This window comes from Corvus kubaryi, unplaced genomic scaffold (assembly GCF_017639235.1).
Source record: "Corvus kubaryi isolate FWS band 111438036 unplaced genomic scaffold, C.kubaryi_AGA036_p1.0 61897, whole genome shotgun sequence".
Taxonomy (NCBI): domain Eukaryota; kingdom Metazoa; phylum Chordata; class Aves; order Passeriformes; family Corvidae; genus Corvus; species Corvus kubaryi.
In genome coordinates this window covers 5,063-21,051 of record NW_024581424.1, presented here as the reverse complement: position 1 = coordinate 21,051, position 15,989 = coordinate 5,063, and the positions used below count along the sequence as shown (strand labels likewise).

At 35.0% G+C, this 15,989-nt stretch overlaps 1 long non-coding RNA gene across 5 annotated transcripts in view; it reads left to right on the top strand.

The window, feature by feature from the left end:
* The window catches only part of LOC121672407, a 52,509-nt gene that overhangs the window by 31,516 nt on the left and 5,004 nt on the right, over positions 1 to 15,989 (top strand). For 2 of the 5 annotated variants that reach the window (XR_006018867.1, XR_006018869.1), the window contains 2 exons: positions 12,320 to 12,380; positions 12,885 to 15,377. This is a non-coding gene — a long non-coding RNA (uncharacterized LOC121672407). Of the gene's footprint in view, positions 1 to 10,908; positions 11,012 to 12,319; positions 12,381 to 12,884; positions 15,378 to 15,989 lie in introns of those variants that run through there. The other 3 variants (XR_006018871.1, XR_006018868.1, XR_006018870.1) reach the window with 3 other exon arrangements.

Sequence of the window (15,989 nt, the reverse complement as noted above, 5' to 3'; positions counted from 1 at the left end):
ACTTTGAAACCAGCTTTTTCTTCCAGATGAGGGAGGACCAGAAGTAGCCAGAACATTCAGAGAAGGTAACTATATAAGCTTTCAAAGCTGCTTTGATAACATGCTGTCTACCACAAGCGTTATTTTCACAGAATCATAAATCCATATTTTCATATTAAGAGAAATTTCATACAGGTCTCTTGACCTCCATAGTTAATTTAGGCACAATACCTACTGCCTTTAAATGTATTGCCTGAAATTACTTCTTTCAGGGAAAAAACAAAGGCTTGAGCTTTATATAGCTTTTATTTGAAAATATTACATATTGTGAAATATTGACATACAGAGACAGGTCCTCTTAATTGTCTAGAATTTGGACTTGAAGGAAATTAAAAATTAGAAAAGATTAAAAGTTAGGGAAAACACTTTAGAACTGCAGGCACCAGCCAAATAATTTTAGTGGGCAGCTTTTTTTAAAAGTGAATATTTTTATACTAAATGGCATCCAGTTCAGAAAGAATTTTCAGGGAAGATATTTTCTTATATTCTGGGAAGTTAGACTCATAATAGCCAAAGTACTACGTAGCATGCAGCTAAATATAAAACAAAATAAGCTCAGTTATCCAATATAGATATAAAGACAAGTATTTGTGAAATCTATTTAGAGCAGTGTTTTATACCTTAATATACAGATGAAAAAGCTGAAGTGGGAATGTTGTATACTTTAGCCAAAATACCAGCTAATTTTTTTTTTTTCCTTTTGCTGGACTTATTTCCTAACAGTAATAAAAAAGATTTAAATTATCAAATGTGTCCAAAGAATAAGCATACCCAGTTGCTACTGAATTCATATGGTAAAAGTTAGAAGACAATTGGATTTTAAATTCTTCTGGACTGATCCTGCTCTCCTGAAATGAGTGGTAAAATTCCATTTGCCTTCAAAGGGAGCTGAATTTCATGTCAGTTTTTAAAATAGAATTTATTAACTCTTCAGTATTCTGATAAATAATAAAACCTCACTGTTTCTTTAAAATCAAAGTAACAAAAATGTTAGATTAAAATCTAAGCAAACAAGGACTAGCAAATACTGTTAAAAAAAAGCTTTTGGGAGGTAGCTATTGGTAGCCTATCAGCTGATAATTTAATAAAAAGTATTCAGTCTTATTTATCTACTGTTTTAAGTGGTTTATAGGACTTAGATGTTTTAGATTCTCCATTAACATGTACAGGATGCAAAAGAAATAAAGCCCTGCCCTTGCAGAATAAAGGTAGAAATAAGTTTTGACAATTAAAACAATTAAATCTGGCTGCTGAATCTAATACCTAGTTACCTAAGAACAGACATTTTAATGTTAGCATTAGAAAATAAAATAGAGATGTCTTTGCATCAAAAAAGAACTTCTTTTAACAAAATATACAAATTTGGTCTTTCAGGCATTAAAAAAAAATATTTGTGTTTGTCAGTTTAAATTTGTAGTTTAGTAAATACATTGTTTAAATAGTAGGCAGAGACAACCTTTGAAGAAGGATAATTGGTAGGATTAAAACTTACAGTTTGTACACAAAGAAAATACTTTGATAAGGGCAAACAGTAAGCATAAGTCAGTTTGAGGTTCATCACTATCCCATGAATTCCTTTATATCATACTAATTCATATGACTTAAAGACAAAATTGTTAGAATTGTTACTCATCTTTACTGAATATATTTCTATTAAAATGTTATGTTTTTTCCTCTTTCAAAAATTGTTATTGATTTTTCTATAGAGAAGCAGAAAAAAAAAAGTAAATTCGATCATAATTCACAAATACTCCTTCTCTTGAAGCTGATTTTTTACTTTGAAATTAGTAATAGGAAATTATTTGAACAATTTTTTTAAAGTTACTTTATGTGAGAAGCTTTTTGAAAGTTATAATATTATCTTATAACTGACTGCAGCTAGAATTCAGCCTTTTTTCAAATTGAATACTGTACATAATAATTAACAAAATATGTGGATGTAGATACAGGTACAATTATTAGGAACATTAATTTGCATTGTTGAATCTTATGGGGAGTTTGCTCTTTCTTAAGTCTCTCAAGTAGTTAGCAATGAAAACAAATTGAGATTAAAAGAATGTTTCAAATCTTCCTTAAAAACTTGAAAAATGTTTCTAAATCTTTAAAAGTGGCTTGATATATTTTTGCCTATAAATTATAGGTTATTTAGAAATCTTTTTTAGGGTAAAATATTTTTATTTATAGATAGTTCATATCTCATTAAACTGACTGAGCAGACAGGGCTACATCATTTTTGTTTGTAAATTTAACTGAGACTTATTTAATAGAAAAATGAGCTAGATAAATATCCTACGTGAAGTTTTATCCACATAATAGTACCTGTAATAATTATTGTATGTTAAAAGTCCCCTATCGATCATGTATCTGGAAGCTCTATGTTCAGTTTCTACTTAATATTCTTGGAGCTTTTTTCCATTTATGGCTTTCAGAATAATAAACACAATATTCCTGTTGTTTTTGGAATTTATAATAAAGAATAAATATTGGTTTTGTTTTGACATCAAGAGAAATTACTGACAGAAGGAAATACACAGAAATTTTGCACAAGTAACTTTATGAAGTTTTAAAATCCTTGCAGGGAAGGAGTTAAAAGAACAAAACCAAACGAATGACCCCCCACCCCTCCCATATTTGAATAAAAATGTTTCTAAATTTCTGCTGCAATTTTTTTAAGAGGGGAAGCAGCTTTTTTGCTTTGGCAATGTATTAAAATTCAAATAATAACATTAAAATTCATGATGAGAGTTCTACCACAGAACTTAGCTTTTCAAAGGTCTGGACAGCTCCTTAAATTTAATTGAAACTACATTAAAAAATTATGTTTTCACGTACTAAGTAAACCTAAATGTTTACCTTGGAAAAGAATAACTGCATATATCTGATCAATGGAGACAGGAACACCACAAAAGTGATTTTTTCAAAGGAAAAGAATTATTTCCATATAACATCTAAATCAATGGCCATCTGTTTCTGGCCATATTAGTGCTATAATCAGTACAATAAGGTAGACTTTAGCAACTAAATGGAAGGTAGGTACAGTGAAGTGGGAGCGAGCTCAAAGTTGCTTCAGTGTAGGGCAGCACATAAATGTCAGGAACAAAGTTCAATTTCTTTCACTATAATTTCCACAGAGATATCACCTTAAATTTGAATTTGTGAATTGTATGTGCTTCAATGAAATCATGGGATTTTAAACATTTATTAACAAGCTTAAATATGATTATGTTATTAACTATTTCATTAATTAGAAAGAGAGCTCTGTAAGTCATAGTGTAAGCCAAAGATGGAAAACGGAATTCATGTGTTAATGATAGGCTTCATTCTTTATTTTTAAATGAACAATTTTAGAGGTGAATAGTAAATTCTCCAGAATAAATTCACAAATGTGTATACTTCTATTACTTTTTGAAAATGTTTTGTTCTCCTGTCATTAAGTATGACATTAATTAGGTTATCCTTTTGCTCTCCAGAAATTATGCCAAAGTTGCAAAATATTACAAAATATTTTCAAATATTTTTGAATATTTGGGTCAAATATTACCAGTTAAAGTTCCCCCAAAAAGTTTTCAAATATTTCTATATTTCACATTACAATAAAGCAGATGTGAAAGATGGTTTGATGTAATCCATTAATTTTAAAACTTCCAATGATGAAGATTAAGCTATGAATTATTTTTCCCGTAAACTCATATTTAATAATTTGTTATTAATTTTTTTTCTGTAGGACACCGTAAATATAAGACAAGGTCCTACATTGAAAACTCCAGCCGATAATAGAATAAGATTAGGCAAGGCAAAATTTGGAATGCAGTTTCCTCATTTCTGACTGTAATCTTAAAACCATAGGAATATCTGTATTAGAGATTCCAAATTGAATACTTTTCTTCTGCTACAGTTATCTAGATTTGTATTCTATTTACTAATATTTTTTGCCACATTTTTTATTTTTAAGGTATTTCAAATAAGAAGACCCAGTTGCTTGCTCTCTGGTCTCTAAAAATCCATCCTGTCAGGATGAGAATTAATTAATATAGCTTTAATTAACTTAAAGTTTCCTCTTTCCCTTTTTCTCCCTGGTTAATTTGGTAGAGGGCAAAAATAGAACTCAGATTAGTATAATTTCGTCTGCCATGGCAAGGGGGTTGGAACTAGTTGATATTTAAGGTCCCTTCCAATTCAAACTATTCTGTGTTTCTGTAATTTCCTAACTCATATCAAATCCTCTCTTTCTATAAGACAGATTCTTGGGGTAATAATGACATGCTGCTACTAGCATTAATTTTTTTAACCTAAAATATACCATTCATTAAATTTAATTCACTCAAAAAAATCCAGTTAATTTGCCTCAATATTTATAAGAGTTGCAAATTAGGATTTTAGTTATTAACTCTTAGTTTTAATGGTCATAATACTTACCATATAAAGTGCTATTTAAACAATCAGGCCTCATGCTTTTAAGATTTAAAGCAGCCATTCAAATCATCTTCACTACTGTTCTGCTACAATAATGCAGCAAATCTGTATTTCATGACAGAGGGATTTAAGATGAGATGGTGCTATGTGCACAGGGGCATCTAATTGGAACAAAAAGGAAAGCAGACAGAATACAAGAATACCTGATTTAAGTGGGTTAACACCAAACTTCTTTGTAAATTGTTGAACTATGATACGCAATTTTAATTCATATAGAATCATAGGTGTGAAGATGTAAAATTATACAGACTGTGTGATCTATATAAATCCAGCCAAGAGCTTGTCAGCGATCATGAGGCTCATGTGATAGCAGTGACTTGTTGTACTGCAGCCTAACTCCATCCTGAAATGGAGTCTGGAGTTGAGATATGGATGAGGTGGAGGTACAGGCTAAGCTTCGTAGCTGGAACACAAGCCTGCCCATCCTCAGAGCAGCCCAGCTCTTGGATGGGGGACCATTCCAGGTCTGTGGTACCCAAAACCTCCAGAAATTTATGGTCAGGCCTGTTTTGGTAAAAACTATTTGGCTACATTCTACTGCACAGTGCACTTGGTTTCAATTGGGTTGTATTTATCAGAATTTTTGTGTACAATATTCTGTATTTATAGCTTGGACATCGTGATTATTTTAACTGCTTGCTTAAAAGAAACTGAAACTTTAGGAATAGAGAGAAATTATTTTTTTCCCAAAGAAAAAATATTGTATATAGAACAGACTCCGTATAGATGATGTCACCTAGCTGCTGGTGTATTTATTCCTTATGCATATGAGTGGAGGGTAAAATGAAGCAAGAAGATATTAATGGCTACTTTAAACTAACAACTGGTAAAAATCAAGTGGATGCTGACAGAATCACTTGCCATCTGTGGGAGCTCCACATGTGTCTCATTTTCCAAATTTAATTAAAATTCAGAATTTTTCCTGTATACATTTTCTGAAATTTCAGAGGTCACTGGTCACACAAAGATACACAATAGTAGTGAAATATGGGTCGTATTCTTCATCTACATGGCATACAAGCTCTGAAGGTTCAAAGTGGGGAAAAAATCTCAGCTAGGTCATGTCAATTAACAGTGTTCTTCCCATGCTTAGTTTATTTGAGAAGTTCAACAGAGTGAAGTTTGAATTAATGTGCTCAACCTTCTCTTTTTCTTGAGTTTATACTCTGGCAGCTTGCTGAGTCCCTTTACAAAACACAGTGAGACCAGCTTCAATACCATTCATGTGAGAGACAGAAAACCTGAGCAGAAATACCTGACCTTAAACCTATATGAAGTGTCCACTTCATACTGCTTTGATCAGGAATAAGTACTTGGGCCCACAGCCACTGTTTACAGATAGATCTGTAATCTATTGTCATGTGGATAACTATCAGGCCAAATTTTTCTTCTTCTGTCCCCTTGTCTGATTTCTGATTATTTTAACTATGGTTGGGCAGCTGGAGAAGAATATTTTGCTATTAGCTGTGACCAGAAATCCTACAGTATTTAGACAAATACTGTAAAATACCATTAATATTGAGGTGCTGCAAAATCATATGGGACAGTAAGAAATGTCCATGGAAAAGATTGACAGGGCTTAATTTTTCATTAAAATCTGTAAGATCATTGATGTGATTTTTATAAAGCACTTTAATTTTTTTTTTAATGGGAAAAGCTCAAAGTCACACCTGTGATATTTCTGAAACCAAAACCTGCATTTTCTTTCTATGGAAGTCTCCTGAATTTTGCTAAATCCCATTTAAATTGTTATGTCATGGTCATAACTGCACTGTTGGAAAGCCACTTGCTTAGTGCTAATGAGTGTGTTTTGATATTTGAGAGTGACTTGACTTGGTACCCAGGAAAGGGTGGGTATACTTTATGTCCAAGATTATTTGGACACATTTTGGTTTACAATCCATGAATATGCATTCTTAAGGATAGACATAGTATGGTTTTGGATGGTCCTCCTGAGGATAGAAATGGATGTTCTGGCAGTCTCCTGTTAGTAAATGGCTTCTGATCTTCATTATCCTATGAATTTCTAGCCAAACTTTTGTTGACCTGAGAGTGTTATTTTTCACACTTAGCATGTTAAGAGGGTGGGAGAAGTAAGGGATCTTTTATCCTTTGCAAAAAGCTTAATATTAACTGATTTGAATGCCATTTGCCTAGGTGCCCTAGAATAATTTTTACAAAGAAAATGTAGAAATATATTTCTATGTAGAATATATGTACAAACATGTAGAATATGGGTAAAATATATTATTTAAGATTTGCTGTGGGAGAAATCACACACCATCTTCTCCAAGCAAGAGTTGGGAAAGGACTTGGGAGCTGGTCCTAGACAAAGCTGGTCTAGGAACAGGAAAACAGAAGGGCTGTTTGGCAGTACGTTGTTTTCATAGCTGAAGCCCTTGAAAATGGCAGAGGGAAATAGAGCAAGCTCATCAGCTATCTGCATACAACCCAAAAGGTACAAAGGTAACAATATGTTTTGGGACAGTTGAAGTCCATAGGATTTTTAGACATGCTGAGCACTTTTTCCAGCTGAGTGATGTGTTGTTCTTTCCCATTCATCTACTACTATCTCATTCAGAAGGACCAATGCTTTTGGGCTGTGAGGATCGTGCCCTACTTTTTAATCATGGAAGGATACTGGATATGTGGCAAAAATGTAGTCACTAAATGATGTGCTGTGAATTGATCAAGTCTGATAAATCTGCTACCAGTCAGCCCATCATCAGGGAAAGTTTTATGTATCTTTCTTTTAATCTCATAGGGAGGTAACCTGTGGTGCAGTTCCTTTTCTTGTTAGCAGGCAGTATATGCCCTTCCTTATTTTGCAGTCTATTATATGCAATGTCATTATGTCCTTTAGTACAGTGTTTATTAAACTTTCTGAATCTTTGATTTCCTTTTGATTCACCTCTCTCCCTGTTATTGTCTTGAATTCTTCCCTTTTTTGATGATAATTTTTTGTAATTGCTGCCTGAAAAGTCACTTTTTCAGGGAGACTGCACTTACTGACAGCAAGCCAAGGTAGCTGGTAGATCAATGGCTACCCTAGAAGCTCCTACTTGCAGGAGCTTCTCAGTCCCCAGCTTCAAAACAGAGATCCTGCTGACAAACTTTGGTTTTTTTAACACTGTGAATATTGTTGTCCTTTGGCAAGCCATGGTTTGAGAAACAATTGTTTAGCAGAGGCAAAGTTCCCATTGAGTGATGAATTCCCCAACAGCCCAGTTTTAGAAAGTGACAGAAAGCAGGTTTGTTTAACCTGGATGCAGAGAAGGTCTGCTGATAGTGGCAGAGGACCTACATAATTCCATAACAGCGCAAAGTCTCTGTGACCACCTGAGTTACAGTCACCTTTCTCTCTTGTTTCTCTACAAACAAAATTATTCTTGGTAAAGGATATGGGCCATAGAAGAGGTTTTGATGTTGGTATATTTACTTTAAGGAAAGAATGAAAGTATTTTTTCCCAGTGTTGTGTGTCTACTGTTTTAGATCTCTTGATCAGCTGATTTTTAGTTGAAGTTGCAAAAGACTATTGGAAATCTATGAAGCTGTGTTACCTTGGTTGTTTAAAATAGGGCCAGATAGCATTTACAATCTGTGTGTTGTAATATTCACTATATCTCTGAGATAACCCTGTTGTGCAAATAGGAAGATGCTGTTCACTCACAAGCCAAAGGAGAGGTCCCAACACTACTGGGATTCTTTCCATGGATTCCCTTCCCCAGGAGCTAGCCTGGTTATTGCTGTGCTCATCTTGGTCTCTCCTATGTGACTGCCCCATTGAGTTAGGATCAGGGCACTGCTTAAAGATCAGGAAAAAGTAAAGACAGCTAAAGTCTGGTGTATTTGAGACTGAACTAGAGTGAAAGAGAGGTGAAAAGTCAGTGATCCTAGGCTGTGCTCTCCTCACCTGTCACAGACACTGTTTGACTTGTTCACATCTCTGTTCCTCTGTTTAACCTATCTGTCATGACAGTTACTCTCCACTTACAAGGGTTATGAATAATGTGACTATTACACAGCACCAGGTGTTACGCCTGGTGCCTTCCAAGACAAAAATACCCAAGCGAGTATTTGTTAATAGTTGCTCTGCTCCTTGTTTCCAGAAGGGAAAAGGAGAGAGTAGACTGTCCTTGTTATAACCTCTTGTACTGCAGCAGAACTTGTCAGAAGAGGGTTCCATTAGGAACCCCAAGGAGAGACTGCAGAACCCTTCAAAACTGCTGGCATGGCTAGAAAAGGCACCTCATGGGGAGTTCCCTTCTTTGCACTTCAGAAATTAGTATAAAATTAAGTATCTTTGAAGTAACACCAACCCTCTTTCCATTGTCTTTCCCATGTAACTGTCTTTGGCCTTTCTGCCGCTCTCACATTATTTCGAAGGGTTCATTGAAATGCTTGCTGTGAGGCCTTAATATCTTTATTATTGGAAGACAAAAGATAAATGGCAATCACACAGCTAAAATTATCTGGTTATTCTAGTTTTAGAAACACAAAAATGTGCAGCAAATATTTATATAAAATTCAGGTAAAATATAGGCCAGAATGCTCCAGAAGGAAATAATTTGTATGAGTGCACCAAGAACATCATTTAAGAACAAGGCTAAGTTATGAAGCACATCCTTTGAAGGAACTGTTTTGAAACAGACCATTGTATTCCCTGTAATTATTTCTCTGGTTTCACCAACATTAATTGATAGATATGTACTGGTTCATGAGTGTTCACTTAAGGTAAGCTTCATCATATATTAACAAAATTGATATAATTCAGGGGTTTTGCCCTAAAAGCTAATGCAAGGAAAGCTGGCAGTAGCACTGTCTTTCTCCCAGGACACTATTACTGGGGCAGATGCAGCCGTGGGTGAAAGCCTGATGTAAAATCTGTGTAATAGCCACCTCCCACCAAAACACTCTATCAACAGCATGGTTGGACATTAAGAAATTAGGGACAAACAAGTCTTAGATGTTGCTGTTAGGAAAGAGTGAATTTTGGCACTTAAGAGGAATGTGGATACCTTGGGGATGCAAATGTAGCGTGTTGTGAATATGTGAAAGTCGGTGTTGTGATCATGCTTTCCAGTAAACTGAGTTTTCTGTGATGCAGGTGATCATAGTGGTCTGTTTTTGTATGGCACTGAAGCACCTTAAGGTGTGGTTTACCTAAATGAGTGAATAACCCCACTGAACATGGGGTATGTTTGTATGCTCAAAATTTAGTGTTAGTCTCATGTTGAACTGGCCTTGGAAACACAAAGAATGTCTTCTGGGCAAAGGAGAGGAGAAGTGGTGGTTGAGAAGGAAGGCAGAGACAAATTCTTTGAGAGAGAAGTTACTCTTCTTCTGTGTAGTAATATCCAGGAAAAGAGAAAGCAGGATATGTCCTACATCATGCTGTGGAAGTTGCTCATGTCTAGACGTGTAACGTGACATTATAAGTCAAATATAGACTACCAGAGATTATTGGGATAGAAAAGTGCGTTAATGTGAAGTGGATGGGTACATGATCACATGTGCAATTCCACGCTTTTATTCCCATTTCATATGGTGAAATAAACAGTAGTGTAAATAAAACTATGATGTAAGTATTCTCACAGGAGTTGCATATGTGAGCTTTTAGTATTTAACTTTTGGCATGTAAACATGACAGTAATTTCTGTAAGCAATTTCTATGAAGTGACAATTTCTATGTGCGCTTGTGGGACACAAAATTTCTATGAAAGACATTGAAAAGTGATTGTTGCATGGCTCCTACAAACACCTAAGTCTTTCCATTAAGTTTCAATGTCTCAGAAGCCCTTGTGTCTATAAAGGCAGAACCTGCAGTGCTTTGGTAGCTAGAGGAAGATTCCGTTGTGTATATATGTGCTTGCCTAGACGTATGTGAGTTCACAGCTGTGTTTTGGAGTCTGTACCATAGAGAAGGTAATATAAAAGGGAATATACAAGTTTGGAATAAATAAATGCAAGCCAGTTTTTGTCCTGCTGTTGATAGTTTAGTTGCTTAGAGCATTGTGGTTTATCCTGAAAAAATGAGGGTTACAAAAGTGTATGCTTTGGAAACTTTAGTTAAACAAGGTCCTGGTGCAAGGTTCTGTCTGGGCTGGAGTGCTTTTTATAGATTGTGCTTGGCACGAGGAGGAGAAAGAGTTACTGCAGTTGGTAGCAGGGAGACATGGTGTTTCCTTCCCCATGCAAACCAAAGTGAACATATGCCCTCTAATTTCGTATGGCCTCTGTCAAGAAGGGTATTTATTGCTAATTTAAAAGCATACAAAAAGGTAAATGCAGGGACCATTTTTTCCCCCTTGAGTTTGCATAGGAAAATAATTAAAGGCAAACATTGTATGTTATAAGGAATATATTGGTCTGCATATGGCATTCTTTTGTTGCAGATTACAGACCCAGTGGCCTGATCCTGCTATCACTGAAGTGAATGGCACATTTCCTATTGATCTCAGGGAAAGAAACAGCAGACTACAACCCAACATGAGACAGGTGAAAGCTGCTCCTTTAGAAGTATGCTGCCCATTATGTTTAGGCTCCCAAATTACTTTTTCTTAGTGTCCTGGGAAGCAGAAGGACACAAATTGTTTGTATTAAAAGTGTAATGAGGATTGTTTAAAGATGTAAATGTCGTCTTTAACATTGCTGAACGGAAAACATAAAAGATTCTGCCAGTGTGTGAAAGTGAAACTAGCTGAGAACAAAAGTGAAACCAACAGGCAACTCTCACTCCCCAGGCTGAGTGAAATGCAGAAATCCTAAAGTGCTGATCCTTAACAGTAAATTTGAATTTTAAAATTTTCTTTACTTTTATTAGTGAGAAAAAGTGTTGCTAGTGATCTAGACAAAGATTTCCCCCAAGATAGGTGTTTTCTCATGATGGTATCTCTTTAAAAAGTCAGAACCAATAAAAAATTTCTATTTTTTTTTTTTTAATGATATTTAGGGGCATCTGTACATGTTACCCTCTTTTTCTTTCTCATGCATTTTCCTTTTGCATGCGTTGCATGACAGACTTTTAAGTTGTGTACCCTTAATATTCTGACAGAAGCATGTACTAGAGCAGGACAGGATTGACCTTGCTTTACAGAAGTATTGGTGACCGTAATCAGCAAGTTTCTAGAGAAAGGAAAGAAAAAGTACCTTTAAAAATATATCAAAATGATGGTCAAATGTGTTTAATTAATAAAACACCAAAAACTGAGAGGCAGTGTAGCAATGGGGAGAGACAGACATTCAGTTCTTCCTGCCCGGTCTAGTAGGATCAGCAGGAGACAAATGTACAGGAAGCTGGGGAACTACCAAACAAAACAACAGCAGACGGTAAAAAAAAGCACTGGATGCCATGGGCAAAAGGAGAGAATGGAGGAAATAAGTGGTTTAGATAAGTTAACATTGTGCAAAATTCTTCTTTGGTTCACATTTGTCAGTGTCTAGGAAATTGGGTGGAAAAATACATATGCGGCCATAGTCTGCTGTAGATCTAAGCAGTATGAGGAGGGTAAATATGTGGAAGGAAAAGGGTAAGAGATGACAGATTTTTTTTTTTTTTTTAAAGGCAGTTTAGTTATAAATACTACACCCTACAGTGCTGAGGCTTTCTGACCATGATTTGTGTTGATAATGCTTATTAAATGACAAACTGAAGCAAGGTGGTTTTTTTTTTTTAATTTAGGACACCGAATTTGAACTCATTATCTTAAACATTTTTCCCTCTCACATTTGTTTGGAAAATTTTGGAGGGAAAAGGGGGGGAAAATGGTGTATAGACAGTGATTTTAGCTGGTATCTTCCTCGCAGGTGGAGGGAGGAGATAGAAGTCTCAAAACTACAGGTCTGTGTAAATTCTGCAGCATCACAAGTAAGTACAAAATAATAAAAATCACAGAAAAATGGGAAAAACAAAGACCACATTTATCTGGGAGGGTATTCAACTTTTAAAGCGGAGGAGGGAAAAGTTGCTGTGGAAAGAAGTTATCTCAGGACTTTGTCCCTCATGTAAATGGCTTTAAAAAAAAACTTCAGTGTATGTAATTTTTTTTTTTTTTTTAATAGAAGATCATACCACTTGCAGATTAAATGTTGCTAATGAGATGGAGCATGCAGCAGTATAGAGGCCTATAAGAACTGAAAACCATGTCTGGGGAATCTGGTACTTCAGCTGAAAATATATGGCACTAATTTTTGACACGTATACCTGACTTAGCAAAACTAATTTTGAGGACTCAGATTAGAATGTAGTAAGAGTTTTTAAAATGCTTTTCAGACCAAAAGATACAAAGTTTTTTGAGGGCCAGATAATTTGAATGTGCAAAAATGTGCCTGGATATACAATAATTCTAATGTGTTCCATCTTATGTTACAGAGAGCGGGGCACAGCCCCTGTTCTGGGATAGAAGGATGGATGTCCGAGGGACATGGGCATCACTTCTCAGGTAGCGCGCTCTTACTGATGGCTTTCGAGAGAGAGAAAAAATAACTTTTCTGTTCGGATTAAATAATACCTGACCTTTTGGCCTTTTAGATTTTGAAGTTTATTGACATTTCAGACAAACATAGATATTTTTGTTTTATTTTGAGAGAGGTGAGGAGGCAAAGTGTTGTGAGGGAGGAAAGTTAATGCCAAGTCCTTCTGATGTCTGATCGGTTGCAGGAGAACAGCACTGCTGACAGTGGTATACTGGATTTTCCCATTAGAAGATGCAAATGATAAGATATTATAGAAAGAACAATGTATTTGTGAACTGTGCTGTATGTTTCAGTTTGCTTCATATTAGAATAGCTAATAAACTGGAAGTAGATGCTACAATCTCTGGTTGGTCAAAGGCAGGGCTAAAAAAAATAATTCTTTCTAATTGAATGTGGTTTTATTGTGTTGACAAATATATTTGATGTGGTAGCAATTAAAAGTAGTCTGTTTTGATTAAGTTGAAGGACCGAGACTTGGTTTTAAAGCATGCTGGTTAATTAAGCAAGAGTCAGTGAATGACATAAAGCTCTAGATAGGATGCTTTTTGAGAAAAATGCAGTTGCTTGAGGTCAAATTAGTCAATAAGTAAAATTTTCTGATCAGGAGAGAGTCTGTATTTCTGAGATATTTTATACTTTGTGTAAGCTTTTTATACACCAATAGATAGAGGAGCTGTGTTAAAGTGTTGGAGTTGCTATTGTGTTACGGTACATCACTTGTTCTTCCTGGTTTGAATTGTTGATTCAGCTCTGATAATATAGACAAGAGAGAAATGTAAATTCTATTTACCAAGTGGGATGTTCGTAGCATTGAAAAAAGTGAGAGATTAAAAATGATTAGAAGTTTCTAAAATCTAAAATGTTGTTCTGTAGCCTTTGAAAAGGCAGGAATCTAAATAATAATATTTCTACAGGCAAAATAATATACATTATCTAAAATAAAGTATAAACTGCTGTTAGAAGAGTTTTGAAATAAATAGTATGTGCAGATAGGTAGTTAGGATTTTGGAGTATTTTTCTTCCCCTATTCTCTCTCCGTTTTGGCAAGGAAAATAGAAAGATTTTTTTCAAATATAAAAGGAATAAATAAATACAATTGGAATGAAACATTATGCTAGATATTTGGTGAAATTTGTTTTCTTATAAGTATTTTGGTTTTAAATGTAAGTGCTGTGAAATAGTTCATATCTCAAAGTTTGTGGGGAGGAAATGTTTCAGCATCTTTGTTCATACCTGAGGAATCCATTTTAGAAGTCTATTTTCCCTGTTTGCAAAATACATTTTTATTAGATCTATGTATTTGGGTTAAGACTTACTTAAAATTACTTAATTAGGTTATACTGAAATTCTAAGTGATTTAAAAAGAAGGATTATGGTAATATGACAAAACATAACACTATTTTCATTGAAATTCTTAAATAAAGCCCTTTTAACATGCCAATTTTAAAAATCTATAAATTTAGGGTGTTAAAATAGTACAAAATATAAAAAGGCTGAACTTATAATGGAATGTATAATCCTGTACCAATGAGCAGGGATTTTGTAGGTACGTCTGGAACATGGCAGGAGGTCATTTACACCTTCAGTTTGGTTTTGAGCAGTTCTCTTGTGGTATTGTCCTTCTTCTTACTTTATTATATATATGTAAACACTTATAAAATGCTTGTGGTTGATTTGTAAAGAAAAAATATAGAGAAAGGGGTAACAGTGTAGGTGCGCTAAGCTAGATGGGAACTGATTGTGTTTTCCCAGGAAATTCTGAAAAATATACCAAAGTAAAAATTGCTACAATAAAGAATAAATTCTAAATAATTGTATTTGTGCTGTTTGAAATAGCATGGCTGTGAATTGTCTTTAAAAACTTCCTGTAAGTGTCCAAAAACAGTGCAACATAAAAAGGTTTTCCAATTGTGTTTTCTCTAGATAAATCTATGGGCTTGTAGGCTGATTTAAGGGGCAGGATATTAAAAAATGAACTTAAAAAGAAAGGAGCTAAGTGTATGCTTTTCTCATAGATAAGTTGTTGTTTTTTTTTCTAAAAAGGAAAACGTATATGTGTTTCTTTTCTCTGTGTTGTTTATAGTTTGAAATAAATAATAAATTTGTAGTGATTTATTTTTTTTTAAGACGTATTTGTATGAAAACTCTGACAGTAGGTTTGTTTTACTTGTAATTTAATTTTGGAGAAATAGCAGAATGTTTCTGGATATTTGCATTTGTTTCAGAGGTTGGAGCCTAAGCCAGATTTCTGTGTAGTCTGTCAGGCAGTTACACGTCTGAGCACGTTACAGTCTGTAGCACTACAAATTAGAGCTATTTGACTTGTATTTGCTGCATAAGGCTGTCATAAAAAAAAAATATTGCAAATAAAATAGAAGTATAGGGGATGAGCTCTGTGGGGGGGGGTTGGGGGGGGGTTATGTTTCGGGGTGCGATGCTGAGCTGTGCAGGGGGGCCGGGTGAGACTCAGAGGGTTTTACTCTGGGGTGCTGCTTCTGCCTGAACATGTGCTATCTGCCCCTGTCCCTCACTTACTTTATAAATGGATTCTGACTCTCCGGGTTATTTTTTAGTTCCCAGCAGGGTAGTTGCATGTACATTGTTTGCTACTTATTTTAAGAGAGTTGCTTAAAAAGCTGAAAAAGTGCTGTATGTGTTAGCCATACGTATACTGAGCACCTGTATGAAGAGTGTATGGGAAGGAGGGCAGAACGTGCGTGTGTGACTGATTTTCACATTAGTTTCACTACAGGATTACCCAGCATTTCCTAGTAACTTTGTCCCAAAGTTTTCTGGGGGTTGTAAAGCTATTTTTGAGTTAATTTGCTTATTACAATTTGCCTTCTCAAACACAAATAAATAATTTTTTTAAAGCCCCACCGGCTTGAATAAGATATTTCACCTGCTTTTTATTATCTCGCAGGGAGCGTGCAGTTAATGCCAGTTACAAACAGTTGTGGCTGGGACCAGAAACCATACTGCGGGAGTACAGAAACCCGCC